Genomic DNA, 18,858 nt, shown 5'->3' on the forward strand with positions numbered 1-18,858 from the left:
ATCTACTTTATCTTTTATTATAACTAAGGAAAGCTTTAACTATCTATTCTTCAACTCCATCAAAGACCCCAAAAGGATATATTACCTAAGTAAATAGAAAGTGTATTGTAAGCAACTTCCAAAACTCTAGAATTGACAGAGACATCTTGCTGCCTAGATAGTCACCTAGAGTTCTTTTGTAATATTGGAGCATCCATCTTCGGCCTGCAGGCCCACAGTATCTGGTAGATTTTCATGAAGCAGAAAATTTGAAGATCTATTTTGCCTTGTAATAAGTTTATTAGATGCTTTCTTCTATGTTCTGCAAAATATCTGGCAGACTCTTTTATAAAGCAGGAACTCTGAATGACTATCTCACCTTTAGGCAAGTTCAGCAGTCATTTTTCTGTGGGTCCTGCATGTCCAGTTCATACAGCATGACATCAAGGAGTCCAGGCAAGAATAGTTTCTTGCCCAAATGACTAGCAAACTCCATAGGAGCTTCTTCAATGCCTATCTTACTCTTGAAGTGGATTGGTGCTGCCAGAAGTAGATGTGTTTCATTGTTATGAAAAGTCCTAAGTTCTTAAAACATTCTAAATGTCATATTCTGTAGGTCTTTGAAAGGTTTAAAAATTATTTATCTAACTGAAATATATCTCTATATATCTAGAAAACCTAACAACATGACTACAAGCTTGACTATTATAGATGCTATCTATTAACCTTTATTTCTTAAGTATACATTATATTTTCAAATGAGATGCACAAACACAATATCTTATCAAGAGCAGAAATATGTATATAAGAAAATTGATCTTGGGTCTGGAGAGATGATTCAGAGGTTGGGAGCACTGCCTGCTCTTCCAAAGGTCCTGAGTTCAATTCCCAGCAACCTCATGGTGGCTCACAACCATCTGTTATGAGATCTGGTGCCCTCTTCTGGTCTTCAGCCAGACATGCAGGCAGAGTACTGAGAATACTGTATGCATAATAAATAAATAAATCTTTTAAAAAATTGACCTTAAATTTGTATCAATAGACCAAGATCCATACCAATGCAAAGTCTTCATCCCTATAGCATATCCCCCTTTAAATGTAAACATTTATACATAATATTTGAGAATTTGGGCATAGTTTTCTTCAAACTGCTTCCTGTTTTTTGTTGGGTGAAGTAATTTTCTTTTTGGGGATTCATGGAGACCTTTCGGGGGGTCTTGGTCCATCACACCACATTAGTCTGGAAGGAATCCACAGGTTTCCATCCACAGAGCCTCTTTTTCAAAGCAACATATCCTTAGACCCAAATTTTGAAGTCAAGATAAAATACATGCGTTAGTTTAACTTAGTAACATGTACAATGAAATGTCTGTCTATACTTAGCTCATTCAAAGTCAAAAAATTCAAAGAAATAATATACATAATCCAGACTTTCTGTGTATTTTTATCTTTATGTGACTTATTTTTTTTACTCCTTTAATCTATGACTGTCTGTACTCTTTTATATTACTTTTACTGTCTCTTTAAAGACTTGACTTCTTTTATTACTGTCTTACTCTTTTTTTTCTCTCTCTCCCAAGCCTATATACATTTATTCCACACTATGGCTCATTTAGAGGTCTTTTCTGTCTGAATCCTATTTTTTTTTATTGCATATCTGTAATCCTTTTCTGACCAGGACTACTTCTTAAAATGCTAAATGGTGTGGCTAGGACTAAGGCTGCTTTGCCTTTTGGCTCTGCCCAGTCCAACATGACAGAGGCATGTTCACTGCCTCCAAGACTGCCAGATGGGAGCTGTCCTCACCCTCTCAACTCTGGGTATCACTGTGCAGCATATAAACCCTTTTTATCTGAGAAAAAGCTAAATCTGCCACGTAGTGCACTGCACAGCCTGGAAATAACTCTGTGTATGACTGTGGGAACCTGCCATGCTTTCTTGCCTGTGCACACCTAGCAGACCCAATCAGGCTGCTTGCTCAGACAGGGGCGCCGAGCGGCAGTCATGCTCTCTGCTACTCTCCTCCTAACTGAGCAGGCATACAGCCACCCAAACCCGAAGTGTATGGCTGGCCACGTGGGTAACCTATCTGTAAGCAGAAGGCTACTTATTCATTTCCCAGATGTCCAGACCAAAATAATTATACAAAACTATATTATTTACGATACTATTTGGCCAATAGCTTAAGCATGTTTCTTGCTAGCTCATACATCTTAAATTAACCCATTTTTATTATTTTATATTTTACCATGAGGTTCATGGTTTACATGTACAGTTCCAGGGCATGCCCCCTGACTCCACCTTCATTCCCCCTCTATCTGCTTGGAATTTCTGCCTTGCTCTATTCTGCTAAGCTACTGGCCAAAACAGCTTTATTCATTGATCAATAAAAGCAGCACAGTTACAAAAGGACTTCCTACACTGACTGCAGGATGTAGGGCCAGAGCTGGAGAAGGGAGATGCTCTTGACTAGTGCTGGAAGAAGAGCCCTGAACCCAATGAGGAAGGTCCTCCTTCAGTAAGCTGATGCAGATGAAAACTGCCCAGGCCAGGTTAAACTGCAGGTTAAATTAAAGGCAAAGAAAGGTAGGAAATGTCATACCACAAAAGCTCACCTAGTAAAATTCATATTGAGACACATCTTGGAGAGCCATGGCATTTATTCAATAACTGAGTGGAGATTCAAAAAGACACTGAGAGTCTAGAGCAGAGAGCCACACACTGGCTTCAGCAATGCAAAAGTAAGTTGTGCTGTTGGGTTCAAAGTGCAAATACAAGAGGGTTGACTTGGATTCATGAATAGTGCCAAGTGACTGCGGCACCCATGGAGGACGTCTCCATTGTGGTTTGAACATGAAAGAACCCCCACAGGTTCATGTTCTGTGCTCTGGGTTCTCAGATCATGGCACTTTTTGAAGCCTGTCTGACAACAAAGCAGTCACTCAGGTGGACCTTTGTTGTCCTTTCCATGCCTGCCCACCCCATGCTGTTCATTTCCTGGTCCCCACTAGGCATTCTCACCTTAATGGGTTGAGATTTCTCTGAAATTATGAGCCAAAATAAACCTCTCTTCCCTGAAGTTGCTTATGGATGAATATCATCACAGCAACACAATAACAGGTACGTTTTTCATTTTTCTAAAAAGGACTGAGAGACTTTATAAGCTGAGGAATTGAGATTCTCAATATTGAGTCTCTGTTGTAATGATTGGTCTGTCTCTTTAAGAGACAAGCCACGCCCACTCCCTCCCCCATCTGTTGAGACAAGCTGATCTTCAGCTTCCAGCTTGGGCTCCTTCTCTTTTCCATCTTCCTCTGGAAGAGGCAGCTTCTGCCTCTCCCCACTTCTCCCCTTCCCCCTTCTGTCTCTCTCTCCCTCCCTCTCTCTCTCTCTCTTCTCTCTCTCCTCTTTCTTTCTCTGCTCTTCTCCCCTTCTCCCTTCCCCGTCCACATCCCACTGAATAAATATCCAACCTCACTCGGCATGGTGTGCCTATCCATGTCTCTGTCTCTTGTCTGCAACCACGTGTCTCCCTGCCCCGGACCAGCCACCGCTAGGGGACCTCCAGCCATGCCCTACCTGGCACTAGCAACAAGCAACACAGTGGGGGGGGGGGAGAAAAGGAAAAAAGAGAGAAAGAAAAACTGAGGGACCCTGGGACCCCAGTCATGGGGTGGGTGGGCCCCGGGACATTCCAAATACAATTTCATCTAAGGGAAGGAATCCAAAAATGAATGTCAATAAAGGGCACAACCTTAGCCATGAAGACCGTGGTTGGGGTCAGTCCCCCTGTTTCTAGGATCACCAGAATATTGCTGGGAGATCACCAGTCAATTCCTTGAGTTCAGAGAAACGGTTAAGCAGACCAGAGTGGAGGAAACTCATCGATTGAAGCTGGTGGTGTGAGTAGAAGTCACACTGCAGAAGTTGTACTCAGGCATATGGAACACATGGTTGTTGTGGAAAAAATGCCTGGTTCAGGATCCTGACCCCGGGAGAGGGAATCGGGGCGGGAAAGCCTATCCGAGTCATGGCACCCCATGTAATGGGAACATTAAAACTGCTGCAAGATCCCAGTGGTGGCAGGCAGGAGAAACACTGCAGGATCCCAGTGGTGGCAGAGGAAACACTACAGGATCCCAGTGGTGGCAGGCAGGAGAAACACTGCAGGTTCCCAGTGGTGGCAGGAGAAACACTGCAGGTTCCCAGTGGTGGCAGGAGAAACACTGCAGGTTCCCAGTGGTGGCAGGAGAAACACTGCAGGTTCCCAGTGGTGGCAGCGGGCCATGTGGCGGCAGGCAGTGGGCCCTAAATTCCTCATGTTGACTCTGTTGCATGTGTTTTGTGCAGTGGCATGCCTTTGGTAGGGCCCACCAAGAGCATCCACTTCACCCAATTCCTGTTCACTCTGTGTGTTTGTGTTCATACATGTAACTTAAATTCACCTATGCTTACTGTTAAGTGTTATAATTGTCTGTTCTTTGCATCTCATTTCAGACTACAAAAACAATAAGTCTCATATTTTAAACTGTCATGTACTTTTAAGTCTCTTACAAAAATACTTTATATTTAATCCAATCCTCATTTAAAATATATTAAGCTGTTCTCTACTATTGCCAGTTCTGCCATTAACCTTCTATTGCAAGCAGTTTTTTTCTTCTTTCTGTTTTTTTTTTTTTTTTTTAAGAGTGTAAATCTTACGTGTTAAGTTACGAGCCCGTACAGTCAAGCTCAGACTCAGACCCAGCTTTCCAGGCAGATTCTATACTGTAGTTATACCTAATAAACAGCCCTCAACTGCTCAGAGATCTAGGGAATATGACATTTAAATATTTAATTATTAGAAAACTTTTCATAACAACAACAACAAAAAAGACAGCTTGGCTCGTAGCAGAACTCTACTTCCTCCAAAGAAGACAGAAGACAAATGGACACAGAACAACGTCCAACTGCAATTCGCTTCAACTGCCAAGTGCTGACCACTGGGAAAAACTGCCTTTCATATAAACTGAAGATCTCCAGATGTGGACAGAATCCCTGGAATCGACAGCCTAGCTGTTCAGGTCAAGGAAGGCTTGTCTTCCAACAGATTTCTTAGCCCACAGAATCTTCTGGAGCCTGATAGGCCCTTCGCTAAACAGCAAAGGGCAAATATGACCTTCAGAGACCATGGAGGACCCTGAGGAGTAACTCTAGGTGTCAACCAAGTAAGTTCTCTGTCATTTTTAATCAGTAACTCAAGTAAAAATTTATCCTTCTCAAAGATCTCTGATGCAGTTTGACAACTGAGAAGCTTTGCCAGTTTAAAAGGACAACCTCACCAAACAAATTTCAGTAAAATAGAAATACAAGGCCTGCAAATTATAAAGCTGTGAGGACAAATACAAGTTATTAAACTTCTCTCTCATGCTGCCTTCCATAGTCTTAAACATATTTTCATTGTGCAAAAATATCTTTCACAGTCATTCTGACACAAATATGCTACTGTTTATACAATGTATATGTCTAAAACTTCTGTTTTCACAAACCCAAAGAATTCTTGTGAGTTCTAGGGAGCCAAATTGAAGGATCCACCTTAAACAGGTCAGATACATCCCTCTCAATTCCCTGATCCTATTTTTTTCCCTTAATTTAACTTTGTTCTCTGTTCTTCCAATACCTTAAACAGGTGTAAGAGACACCAGACATTTCTATACCACAAACAATGGACAGGAGGAAAAAGGCCGGCTACACCAGGATGTGACCAGTACCCAGCCTTCTTAGGTTCCCCCCAAAAAATGACACCCACAAATAAGCAGGAAGAAGTCTTGAGAATCTGCTGCCTCAATTCCTTTAACCTGTGGTGCCTAACCTCTTGCCTTTTTATTATAAAAAAAAAGAGAGAGAGATAGGAATGTAATGATATGCTCTGTCTCTTTAAGAGACAAGCCATGCCCACTCCCTCCTGAATAATCCATTTCATTTTCTGGTGCAGAGAAAAATGGGGGTTACCAGGCCAGCATCAGGCTTGCTTCCTGTTTAGTGTTAGAAAGTTAACTTTTTCCCTGGGCTCTTATGTTGTCTTCTGCAGAGTGTCTTACTAGATCCCAGGATTTATGGACCCAAATAGACTATTAATTTATTGTAGGAGTCTTTAGTGACTTATTATAAATATTAGTTGGCACTGTCTAAATAAATGCTTTCTAAGAAATATTTTTACTCGAATCTTAATGAGAAATCCATTTTACACAGTCACTCGGTACTGTGTACACTGAGTGATGGCTAGGGAAGTTTCAGGAACCAACACTTACTCTTCCTACAGAACAGATAAATCAATACAGAAGATTGTAGAGTCTGCAAGGCTTCGGGGGGAGGGGGAGACAGTCCATGTAAGCTGTAGTGGTGGAATTATAAGCCCACCAATAACAAATCTGGAAACTTCCACACTTTACCTGGTAGACAGAATTGGTTTAAAGTGTCTTGCCCCCCGAAGTAAAGATCTAAAGATAAAGAATGAATTACACATACTTGTAAAACCGGGGCTGTCTTTGCAGGCAGTATTTTAAGTGAAGAAACTAAACATCAAAGACAAGTGTTATATGGTTTCATTTATATGAAATTTCTAGAAAAGCCAAACAATAGAGAGACAGAAAGCAGGCCAGAGGTTTGCTGGGCTAAAGGAATGCACAGAAGAGGGAGCTGTGTGGGGAAAGGAGAGGACTTCGAAGCCAGTGATGACGGCATCTCTGCATACACGGACTACAGCGACAGTGTATAAACACTTGGTTGAGGCTGCAGGAGGCCTGGGGACTGACGACATTAAGCCTGAAGGGGGAAGATAGTCAAATTTGTTTATTTGCACCATGTTCTTCAGCCATGCTGTGTCCGGACTAAACCTCTCGGGATTTCATTGCCTCCTCATACCATATCCACGGCATTATTAGATTGCATGTGGTTTATAAACAGCTCGTGGAAAACTGGACACATGTGTAGGTGGACACTGCTTAGATTTATCTTGGAAGTGAAATTCTTTGATAAGCAATGGGTTTTCTAAATCCAAGCAACTGTTAGGTTTGGTTTCTGTATTTTGTAATGTTTTCAAGGGCAATGTCTCACTGCGTTGCCCAGGATAGTGTTGAATGCTTGTGCTAGTGTGGTCCTGCCCCCGCTTCCTGGGGAGCTGGGACTGTGCCACCAGCTGTCTCCATGCTTACATACAATAACCAACAAGTACCGTGAACAGAGTATAACAAGCTGCAGCTTCAAGCACACGTTTGTCATATTTATTTAGTTCTGACTACGTGAGTGTGGAGGCCCAAAGAGGCCAAAGGTCAGAGAGTTCAGGACTTGTTTTTAGTTCGAGATTATTGTACTCCTAACTCAAACAGAGGTAAACAACTATTTACCTAGTTGTAAATCAGAGTTCTGCTCTCTCAAGGCTACTGTAAACAGGGGTGGCTAGTTGCCAGACCTCCTGCTCCTAAATAGGGAAGTAGTTCAAAAGTCTAAGGATCCAACTAGGTTCTAGTTCTTTTTATGGAAATAACTTGGGGTTCCACCCAGGGAGTGGTTTGCCTACAGAGGGTTTAGTCTAGGGCAGGAGTCAAGGCATGAGCAATGAATGTACCCCCACAACTTTCAATTTGTATATTAGTGCATTCCTTTTGTTTTTTGTTTTGTTTTTTGAAATCAGGGGTATATTAAGCTGTTGGAAATTAAACAGGGGCAAATTTTCAGTACTCACTGAAATTCCCTCCCAATACTATCCTATGTGTTTCTGTATTTTATTATTTTTATTTGTGTCTTTGTATTCTTTATTGTATTTCTAAATTCCCATGCCTCCACTCTGGAAGAAAAGTATTTTTGTAGAGGCTGGCCTTCAACACATGAGAAACATGGAAAAGACCATTACTCTGTGGGGTTTAGGAGGGGAAACTAGCTATGTGCAGTCCAGTTCCCTGGGTTGCTAAGCAGTTCTGCTACTCGGGCCTTGCTCCAGTTCCATCAAGATCGTCCTCTGACTTCCATCCCAGACCTGCAGAAGAAGACATTGCCAGGGGTCTTTGTGCTCCATTCATACAAAGTATCCAGGGTATTTATGAGCCTTATTTGTAACTGCCCCCTTTGGTTATTCAGTTTTGAGAGTGAATCCCAAAGAATGGGGGCCAATTTATGATTGCAATGCCACTTCTTGTAAATACATGAAAAATATATATATATATCAGACTATAGAACCTTGTTTCAATAACCATAGTACTCACTGATTCATAGCCATGCAAGAGTAGGTGGTAGGGTAGAAAACCTAAAATACAGGTGTAATGGAAAAATACATTTTTCAAGGATCCCCAGCAGTGGCAGGTAGCAGAAACACTGCAGGTTCCCAAGCAGTGGCAGCAGGCTATGTGACAGCAGGCCCTGAGAGCAGCCAGTCCCAGGCAGGGACTGCTGCAGGTCCCCTAGCAGTGGCTGGTCTGGTGGCTGGTCTGGGGCAGGGAGACACACAGTGGCAGGCAAGAGTCAGAGACATGGATAGGCACATCATTCAGAGTGAGGATGGATATTTATTCAGGGGTTATGGAGAAGGAAGGAAGAAGGGGAGAAGAGGAGAGAGAGGGAGGGAGGAGAGAGGGGAGAGAGAGAGAGAGAGAGAGAGAGAGAGAGAGAGAGAGAGAGAATGGAGTGTTGGACCCTTGATTCCAATTACTGAGGAGGAGTCACCCCAAGAAAACACTCACACCTCAGTTGATGTAAAAGCATGAGGATTTAATTAATTCTGTCACAACAGGGTCTTTCAGCAGTCAAGAAGTCAGAAAGACCCCCCCAAATAGTTGGTCTAAAGCAAAAAGCCACGGAAACAAGGGGGGAAACTCGGGGGTTGTTTTCCAGCTATTGGGATTGGCTTATTCAAAGGGTTATTAACAATAATTGGTCCAAGCCAGGACTAAAGGGCAGTTGCCAGATCAGGTGAGGTAAGAAGAAACATTTGAGGGTTACTTTGACCCTTTCCCAGAGACTGAGTCAAAACATCAGGAACTGAGTCAACACCTAAGGGTTATCTTGCCCCTATTCCAATAACTGAGTTCTATTTGGGAACATTCACAAGGACTCAGGGAGATGGAAAGTTCGCAACATTTCAGTACATGCATGTATAGTTGTTAGATTCCCATGGGGAGGAGCACTAAGGCACTAAGGCTGAGAGGACTCAGTAATGGCCTCAGAATTGTCTTAAGGCTCTACAGGGAGAAGCTGCCTCTTCTAGAGGAGAGAGAACTCAGGCTGGAAGCTGAAGATCAGCCCGTCTCAGCAGGTGGAGGAGGGAGTGGGCGTGGCTTGTCTCTTAATGAGACAGAACAATCATTAGAGAAACCCCCCAGCTCTGTTGCAGTTCCCTGCTCTTTCCAACTTTCCCTGGTCCTGCCAGCAGGCCTGGTGTAGCTCATGTAGCTCGTGACCTCTCCCACTTCTTGCTGGACACTGCAATGCTCTGGCAGACACTGCCTGTGGACACTGCGCCCTTTGCTCTTGCTCATCTTCCATTAATGGACCAGCTGGCTTTTCTTCAGGGGCTGCCCGCCAAATGCAATAAAGACAGCAATAGCATCAATATCCAGGGGCACAAATATAACTGGAGCATCTTGTTAAAAATCCTTGAAATCATCCAGGAACATATGAATTGAATTTCCCTCAGCTCACGTAAGAAGGACTGGAGTAAGTCAGAGCACTGAGGACAGGTTGCCACAGGGTCCCGACACTCACAACACTTGAAAGAGTTGTCGTTTCCCCGGTTCCAGAGTCTTACTCTGAAGTACTCCATTGACAACCAGATTGTAGGGGTTCCTTCCCTTGAGGCACACACCGCTTGGCTGTGTTTCTTACTGGCTGGTCCTGGCTATTCCTGTGTCCAGACAACTATGGCTTTGACTAAAGAGGGCCTCTGCAACATGACCTTGCTTGGGGTTCCTTCCTTCATCCATGTACTCAGCTGCTGAAGTGAGCGACTGCTGGGAGGAGGAGGAAAGCAGGGACCGAGGGAGCACTGTCAGAGAGCATCCTGATGTTTAGCTCAGCACAGCCTGAGGACAGGGTGAGTTTTCAGCACCAGGCATTCTGCAGAAATGGACTCTGGGCTCCAGATCCCTCCGTTGGGCAGTCTCAGCAAACTTTCCCATTCCTACAACCCTGCACCTGTAAGCCTCCCACCCGCTATCACCTGTTCAGTGGACAGCAGGGCCCTAGAAAGTTTTTCAGAGAGGTTCAAGTGTCTCCTCAGAGAGGGTCTGAGACAATTGTCCTGAGTGAGGGTGAATCTGAATAAGAAAATAGAAAGAAAATGCTTAAACAAATATATAAATTCTGCATATGATATTCCTGTCGGGCAAAATGCCCTCAAGGATACAGGGGGTATTGTGATATATTTCTTATGACTGATTGTGAATCTACAATGACTCGGAATGCACCCTCCGTGGTCTTCAAGATGGTAAGGTAGATAGGTGTTGAAATAGGAGCGGCGGCGGGGCTGCGTCCCCAGCACCCCAGCCGCCTGCTCGCTCATGCCCGAAATAACAACACACAAACTGTATTCATTTAAACACCGCTTGGCCCATGAACTCTAGCCCTTACAGGCTAATTCTCGCACCTGGACTAGCCCATTTCTAATGATGTGTGTAAGCACCCCAAGGTGCGCTTACAGGGAAGATTCTAGCCTCAGTCCATCCTGGGTCGGAGCTGCCTGGGAGAGCTGAGCATGGCGTCTCTGCTCCAGAGAGCAGAGCTATCGGGTCTCTCCGGGAGCAGAGCAGAGTCTGACCTCACTTCCTCTTCCTCCCAGAATTCTATTCTGTTTACTCCTCCCACCTATGCTTTAACCTATCAGGGCCAGCCAAGCAGTTTCTTTATTGCTCAACCAATGAAATCAACAGATTGATATGACACTCCCACATCAGACAGGCAGGGACAAGAATAAGAGAATGTAAAAGAATGCTACTATTTTGACAACTTTTCTATACATTCAAAAACATTTTAACATGCAGAGTTCAAAACCCGTTTTAAAATGCAGCAACTGTTTATTGATAAAGCTTCAGTGAGCATGTCACTAGGCATTGGTAGATGATAACTTTCTGCATGATCTTGGGCAAATCCTTTGCTTTTATAGCCCTGAGTTAGCCCTTCTGTGGCACAATAATTCAATAAATGAGCTCTCCCCTTGTGTTATGAAAAGTCTGTGTCCTCCGTGGTCCTACATCAGCCCCACTCCCTCAGTTCTCTCTCTTCTCAAAGCACAGCTCCATATTTCTATATCTATATAGATGAATTTGCTTACTTTAGAGGATCTTAAAATAAAAATTAAATGAAATAGTGAGGGCCAAGTACACAGTCCAAGGTAAGTTCCCAGGAAATAACAGACTGGCTGCCTCTTTATCCCCGCCCCCCCCCCACACACACACACACACAAGTCCCAGGCCGCAGTCTGTGGAGCCAGCATATACAGCCTTTGACAAAAAGCTGAAGGGTCAGCACAGTGCTTGGCAAGAATCAAAGCAGAATGCTTGGGCTCTCTGCTTTGTTTCACATTCCCCCCCCCCCCTTTAAAACTGTGGTTTTCAAATCTTAACACACACCAGAATAGTCCGCAGAATCCCTAAGAGCACAAACTGCCTCTTCGGCCCCTCAGCCCCAGAGAATTTGTGTTCCTGCCAACTTCTCAGATGGTACAGAGGCTGCCTGAGCCCGGAGGACGACTACTTCCCCAGGTCCTCAGGCAGAGCCAACTCTGTGGGAGCTTGGCCGGGGTGACAGAAGCAGAGTGAAGGAGCCAAGCCCTAGAGGGGAGATTAGCTGCATCTCCCAGAGAGGGTACAACTTCTTCTCTTCCCTTCTGATGCCATGTGACGCTGCCCTGCCCCCACAGTCACCTGATGCCCCAGGAGGCTCTGATGGAGCCAGGAGGTTGGAACTCAGGTGCAGGAAGCTGTGGCAAGGCAAAGGGATGAAATGTTGCCTCCGAGGACAGAGGGAGGGAAGGGAGACTGTAGAAAAGTCCCCAAGATATAAGATGGGAGAGAAGTGACAGTGTCGTCCGGACTGGGGTGTTCTGAATGTGTTCCTGGGTGGCTTGGGGGAAGTGCGTAAGTTGGAAGACTCCTGTGGCTGTGCTTGTCAACACCCTTGTGCTCCAGTGGAAAATGAGGTGGACGATGAAGAATACACAGCTTTTATAAATGTCAGTGCCTAGCCCTGTGCTAAACCCTTTGCATATCCTATCTCTGTGAAGGAGACCCGGCTGCCATTCATACGTAGTGAGTGTGTGGAGTTGTCGGAAGCCAGACTGTCTTAAGGCCTGGCCGCAGACCCTTGCCGCAAGCCCTGAGCCCTGCATTGCTTCATAGCTTCCTGGGCTTTGTCATTTCCTGTGGGTATTGGGACTTAAAGCCAACAAACTTCTTTGATTCTCAGTTCCTCTGCCAGTAAAAGGAGTTATAGCAAAGATTCCCAAAGGAATTGTGAGGCTCAAACAATAGCAAGGGGAACTGCTACACAATACATAGGCTGCTCCGTGTATCGCAGCCACCAACCTAATGACCACACTAACCGCCACGGCGTCTGGGTAGTTCTTTGAAGACATTCGCTGGTCCTGAGAGACACAGAGTTAACACTTCATCTTATTTAAATGAAGCTATTACCCACCAGTGTAACTAATTCTGGAGCCATTGTAGCATGGAGCCTGAGTTTAAAAAGAATTTATTTGAAGGCCAAAACATACTTAGTAGCAAATCCCTACTTTATAAATAATTTCTATTCCACATTTCAAGTTGGTGTAAAAAAGTTATTTTTGTTGTATTTGATTTTTCAGGGTTCGGTCGTTTTTGGTCAGTGTTTGGATCGTGGCTCTGTGTAGAGTCCTCTAACACTCATAAAACCCCAATAAGCACCCATTACTTTTGTACCGTGCCAAACAGTAGGCTGGAGAGCGACTAGGCTCCGTTATTACAGATTAAAGAAACAAGCCCAAACAAGTTACAAGAAAGGCTCAGATCATTTGGTAGGACGAGGGCTGTGGCCACTCTCCAGGCTTCCTGAGTTCAGGCCCGGATCTCTGTCCTCCGCCAGATGATGTCCACAGGACATCTGAGGACAAACACCATCAACTTTCCCATGCCCCACTGTCGTCTCTTTTCTCACGGAAGCGTGTATTGGTGAGAAACTGAGAAATCCCCCCTTGAAAATGAAGGTGGCCCTGCAGATCACCTAGGGGTCCAAGGCATAGATGTTCTTGAGAAGCCAAAACAGCCGCCAAAAATCAGAAGGGGTTGGTGTCATGAGTACTTCTCCCAAATCCTAATGAGAAGTCTGTGTCTAGCCACAGAATCTTGGGCAGAAGAGACTAGAGGACCAAAAGGAAGACAGTTGTCAAGGGTTGGGAGGGGTTTCTGTAATGGGGAAAACTCTATAGAATTTTTCTGATCAGTTCCATGTCTAAATTATAGTTCTTGAATTATAACCAGTTCCTAGAATTATCAGCTACTAGAGCTGAATGTGACAGTGGTCATTTGCTATGTGAAAAAGTATAAAGACAAATGTGACTTCAGAAAACCCACCTACATTTCACTGTGACAAAAACAGAGCAGCATATAATGGTATGTAGTGCTAAACAGGACACAGGTACTGTGACAGATTCTCCTAAGCCATCCCCCATAAAGCTCACAATAGATGAGGGCTGGGGTTCAAAGAGGGAAGAGGCCAAACAGCTAAAAATGGTAGACACTCGATTTCCAACCAAATATGTTGGGCTTCAGGATCCTGTCTCCAACTCTATCAGTTATTACATCTCAATATGAACTTAAAGAAGGATTGCTGGTGGGAATAGTAGATTTATTAGAAGGTGAGCGCCTAGGGGCACACACACACACACACACACACACACACACACACACACACACACACTTCAGCCAGTTCAGACATCCTCATAAGGTTCCAGATGCACAATGAAAACATTGACCACAACGGCAGCAGAAACGGGGTTCATGGAGACACTAGAACTTGTATCCCATCCACGGCTAAGACTTGGCCTGGAGGCTAACATGAAGGCAAGTGCCGCCAGCCACAGGAAGTCCTGGGCGCCCATAGTTTATCTTCTAAAAAGAAGCTGACTGTGTGGAGAATGTTTAAGGATGTTCAGATACCACTGTGGGCCAGAGAGACTGAACCGTGGTGACATTGACAGCTGTTTCTAAAAGACCCAGGATAGGTGAAAGCCATGTCCCCTGCCAAGGACATTTCAGTAGCAATCTTCACCCGGGTTTTTCTAAAATGCTCAAACCATCGATCTCCCCCAGGCAGCACTCAGTCAGACCCTCTCTAGTGACACAGCAGTTGTGACAGGCTCCTGAGAAGGGACAAATGTGTGAAGCCTTGTGAACGTCACCGGGGTCCAGAAACGAGGTAGTTATAGGCACATCCTTCAAAGCACTAACAGCTTAGCAGAGGTATAAGGCATAAGCAGTAGTAAAGATGAACAGAGGGATAACTTCAAGAGAAAAGGCAGGATGGGTCTGAGACTTCAAAACAGATACTTCCAGCTGGAAAGGCTGAGGAAGAAGGAGTCCAGAAGGCTTCCTGGATGGGATGACAAGCCACACAGTGGTCTAGAGAGTATTCAGGGATGTTCACTGCACAAATCAGTGGCTAAGCAGAAGCGCAGGTTGGAAGGGTACCGTTATCATCGTACACAGAGAAGAGCGCTCACGCTCAGGACCTGATTCCATTTGTAAAGCCTCACGGCAGCACAGAAAAACAAAGACAGGACTATGCCCCAGATCATCTGCTCCACCTTGTTATTGGCTACCCGACAGTGACTATAATAGGAGTAGAAAAGGTATTCTTCAAATTTATTGGGGTGAATTGAGGCTGCGGAGCACATGAGTGTATATTAAAACCACGTCAGAGAAACCAAGTACAAGAACTTGTCAGAAGCACTAGACCAAGGAATGGATATAATTCCCTCCCATAGACACCAAAAGAAGTGGCCACTCACTGCTACAATGGCAATGGCCTCATCAGCTTGTCATCTGACCCCTGCTGTGTGCTCCAAAGACCAACTGGCAGAGAACTCTGTGCTGTCCCTGGGAATTGACTTCTGTGCAGTTCATGCTATTGGCTCGGCCTACTCATGCTGTCTGTCTGTCTTCTTGTTTACCCATGTAGAGCACCACCCATCAGCCTGCCCGCTCCATGCCTGAACCTAGGCCTGCACTTCTAACTCTTAGCTGGAATCTTCTCGGCGTCATGTCCTCAACCCTATGATCCAGGGCCTGACTCTACAGTGGTGGCTTCTTTTCTGCAGGGGGCTTGAACCCCATAGCTTATCAATGCAGATTCTATTTACATTTCTATAGACTACTTCTGAGACCTCTTAATATTCTACTTAGCCTCTTTAATCTCTTGTATCCACCATTCTATTACACAGATATATATATATGTATATACATATATATACATACACGTGTATGTATATATATGTATATATACATACACATGTATGTATATATAGAGATTTACCATGTAATATGTCATATGGGAGTTGATATTAGTAATTAAGATTGAAATTTTTTAAAAAAAATGCTTTTGCCTCAGCCAAATTACCAAGGCAAGTGAGGTTATCAGGCAAATTTGGCCTTTGAAACTGCCATTTTTATGAATTTATTGTTATTCAACAGTCTCTGACACTGTGGAAAAAAGCACTTCTGTCTGTTTCTGATATAGAACAACCCCTCACGACATAGTAGATCTTTGTTGATCTCATTCCAAGTATATCTGGAGACACTGGATAAAATCACCAGGGCCCCAAAGCTCCTGGGCCAGGCAGTGCTTAGCCTTTGTGATTCCAACCCTGGGGAACTTGATGCAGTCTGAGTTCAAGACTAGCTTGAGCTTCAAAGGAAGAAAAGGAGAAAAAGAAACGGATAAACATTCCAGAATGACTGTAAAATTGCTGATGTTTCCCTCAGATACTAGCATGAAGCATTTGCCGCAGTCTGTGATAGTGAACTTGGCGTCTAGCCTAACTCAATGTGTCGTTGTCTAGGAGGGACAGTGTGGATGTGCCCTAGGCATCTGCAGACTTGTTTCACTAAGGGAACATCCACCCTGCAGACTGTGGTCCTGGACTGAATAAAAGGAAGTTCAGGGAGGGGAGAGGGAGAGGAGAGGGGGAGAAGAGAGGAGGGGAAAGGAGAGAAGGGGGAGAGGAGAGAGGGAAGAGAGAAGTACAGGAATCCTGCTAAGTAGGACCTACACTTCTTCCTCTGTCATCTCCCTCTCCCCTCTTCTCCCTCTCCTCTCCTCACTTTCTCCTTTCCCTCTCTTCTTCTCCCTCCCTTCCCCTCCCCCTCTCTCCCTTTCCTTCCCAACTGTGGCTCCCATGTGGTCACATGGTACCTTTACTCCTGCTTCCTTGCCTTTCTGCCATGATGCACTGAATTCCTTCTTGAACCATGGACCGAAACACTTTCAGCAGGTATTTGGTTACAGTGACCATAAAAGTGATTAGTATGTACTCCCTTGCTGCATCTTCTATCCGAATAGACAATGGGACATTGTGGTGACAGTTCTAGGCCGTATAACTGCACACATAGTATTATTTGGTGGGTGGATAGCATTGCACAACAACCACAGTACAAATAATACTTAGGCTTAACATGTGTAAACTGTTATTTTAATTATGTCTTTCCTGGTCCTCAGAATTACACAGAATCTTTTGCTTCTTGTAAAAAAAAAGAAAAAAAAAAAAAAAAAAAACCTTGGAAAAAAACAGGAGCAAAGACTTCTTTATGTATAAGATTTTTTTAAAAAGTGGCCTACCAGTAAACACATATTAAAAGAAATATTCAAGAAAGTGATTCAGACAAAGAAAAAAAATGACTGAAGGAAATGCGGAGCCCACAGAAACAAAGGCACCTCATGGGTAAATATCTAAGATTGCCTTCATGATTATTTCTGTTTTTAAAAATACGGATGGCTGCCTACCTAAATAAAAGCAGTAGGATGTGGCATTATAATGAATACTTACAGACAGTTAATGGCCGTAGTAATAGAAAGATGTAGAGCAGGAAAATGGAAATTTTTTAAGGTTGGATATTTAACTTATTTAGTGGGTTATGAAAGGAAAATGGGGAAAAGGAGAGAAGAGCAGAAAGGGAAAGAGACAGACAGACAGACAGACAGAAAAAAAACAGAAGGGAGAAGGGGAGAAGTGGGGAGAGACAGAAGCTGCCTCTTTGAGAGGGAGACGGAAAAAGAGGAAAATAAAGATTATCAAAGGTTTTATATTTTTTATTGTTTTTAAATATTTATTATTTATTTATTATTTATTATGTATGCAATATTCTGTCTGTGTGTATGCCTGAAGGCCAGAAGAGGGCACCAGACCTCATTACAGATGGTTGTGAGCCACCATGTGGTTGCTGGGAATTGAACTCAGGACCTTTGGAAGAGCAGGCAATGCTCTTAACCTCTGAGCCATCTCTCCAGTCCTCAAAGGTTTTTTATAACACACAGGAAGAATATAACTTCAGTTGAGCTATATAAATATAAGTTGAACTGTAAAACAACAAAATAAGAAACCAATTACAGCATAGATAGAAAGAAATGGCAACGGCTATGCTGTTTATAATTTAAATTAATCTAAAGGTCAGGAAAAAGAAAAAAACCAGAAGAAAATGGACAAAGGATAGGGCAAACAGAACAAAAGGAACTCTGACACATCTAATCCAATTGCAGTCATATTCATCTGAAGTGTAAATGTCTGGGTTGGCAAGATGGGAGAATAGGAAGTCCCTGCTTGGACCCCCGCAGCTCTAAGAATTTGATAATCACACACAGGCTCTGTATCTTAACCAGGAACATTGCAACCCACAGACCTAGCTGCTGATTCAACAACTGTGTGACTCAGTTCCACTCAGCTGACCCTTGCGACTATCCCATAAACCCAGCAAGGAGCCAACAGGAAAGGACCTTCAGTTGCTGAAATCAGTCTGCAAAGACGTATTCATTCTTTGAATGACAGGCATAACTCAAGGCTGTGGGGGTAGTAAGGGTCCAGGCAAACAAGATGCTACAGACAACCGAGATTGGAGAAACAATTTATAAACAAAACCAGGAGTTAAATTTAAAACTAGAAACCATAGAAAACCGAAAGCTGAAGAGCATAAAGCCAGAACTAAAAGACACAGAGCAAAGCATCAGAGAAGATGAGAACAAGACGGTGAAGAAGAAATAGAACAACATGTTTCAAATGTTTTCAAACAATCTCAGGTGCAATTTATGTATTTAGGGAAACCAAAAATGAAAAATGAAAAACTCATAATGTATCTATAGGATGAGATTAAATAAGCAATTATATGAATTATAGGAGATTTTGAAAGAGAAGAGAAGGAGAAAGAGGTACTATGGTTATATTTTAATTTTTAAAAAACACAAAAAAAGGAAGAATGGATTAAAATTTCTACACTGTGAGAAAAAAAATGTACAAATTCTTGAAACTTAAGTCTCTGACAAAGAATAGTCAAATAATATCATGTGACAGAGCACAAACCGTCAACAGAGAAAAGAAGGTGTTTCTAAAGTAGAAAGAGAAAAGATATGCACACATAGACTTATCAGCTAAACCTTTAAAAGAGGTAATGGGATGATACATTCAAGGTACTGAAAAAGAAATTGAAAAAAAAAAATCCCACAAGAATTATATACCCAAGCCGGCCAGTGGTGGCGCACGCCTTTAATCCCAGCACTTGGGAGGCAGAGGCAGGCGGATCTCTGTGAGTTCGAGACCAACCTGGTCTACAAGAGCTAGTTCCAGGACAGGCTCCAAAACCACAGAGAAACCCCGTCTCAAAAAACCAAAAA

General features: G+C 43.5%; 1 protein-coding gene and 1 long non-coding RNA gene across 2 annotated transcripts in view; one reads left to right on the top strand and one right to left on the bottom strand.

The window, feature by feature from the left end:
• The window catches only part of Rfc4 (replication factor C subunit 4), a 751,101-nt gene that overhangs the window by 261,672 nt on the left and 470,571 nt on the right, over positions 1–18,858 (top strand). The gene's annotated exons all lie outside the window — the stretch shown is intronic.
• Positions 1–18,858, bottom strand: part of LOC126512290 (uncharacterized) — a 60,584-nt gene that overhangs the window by 16,990 nt on the left and 24,736 nt on the right. The window lies entirely within an intron of this gene.

Source organism: Alexandromys fortis, unplaced genomic scaffold (genome assembly GCF_014885135.2).
Source record: "Alexandromys fortis isolate MF-2015 unplaced genomic scaffold, M_Fortis_MF-2015_v1.1 scaffold_100_3062768_6864082, whole genome shotgun sequence".
Lineage (NCBI taxonomy): Eukaryota > Metazoa > Chordata > Mammalia > Rodentia > Cricetidae > Alexandromys > Alexandromys fortis.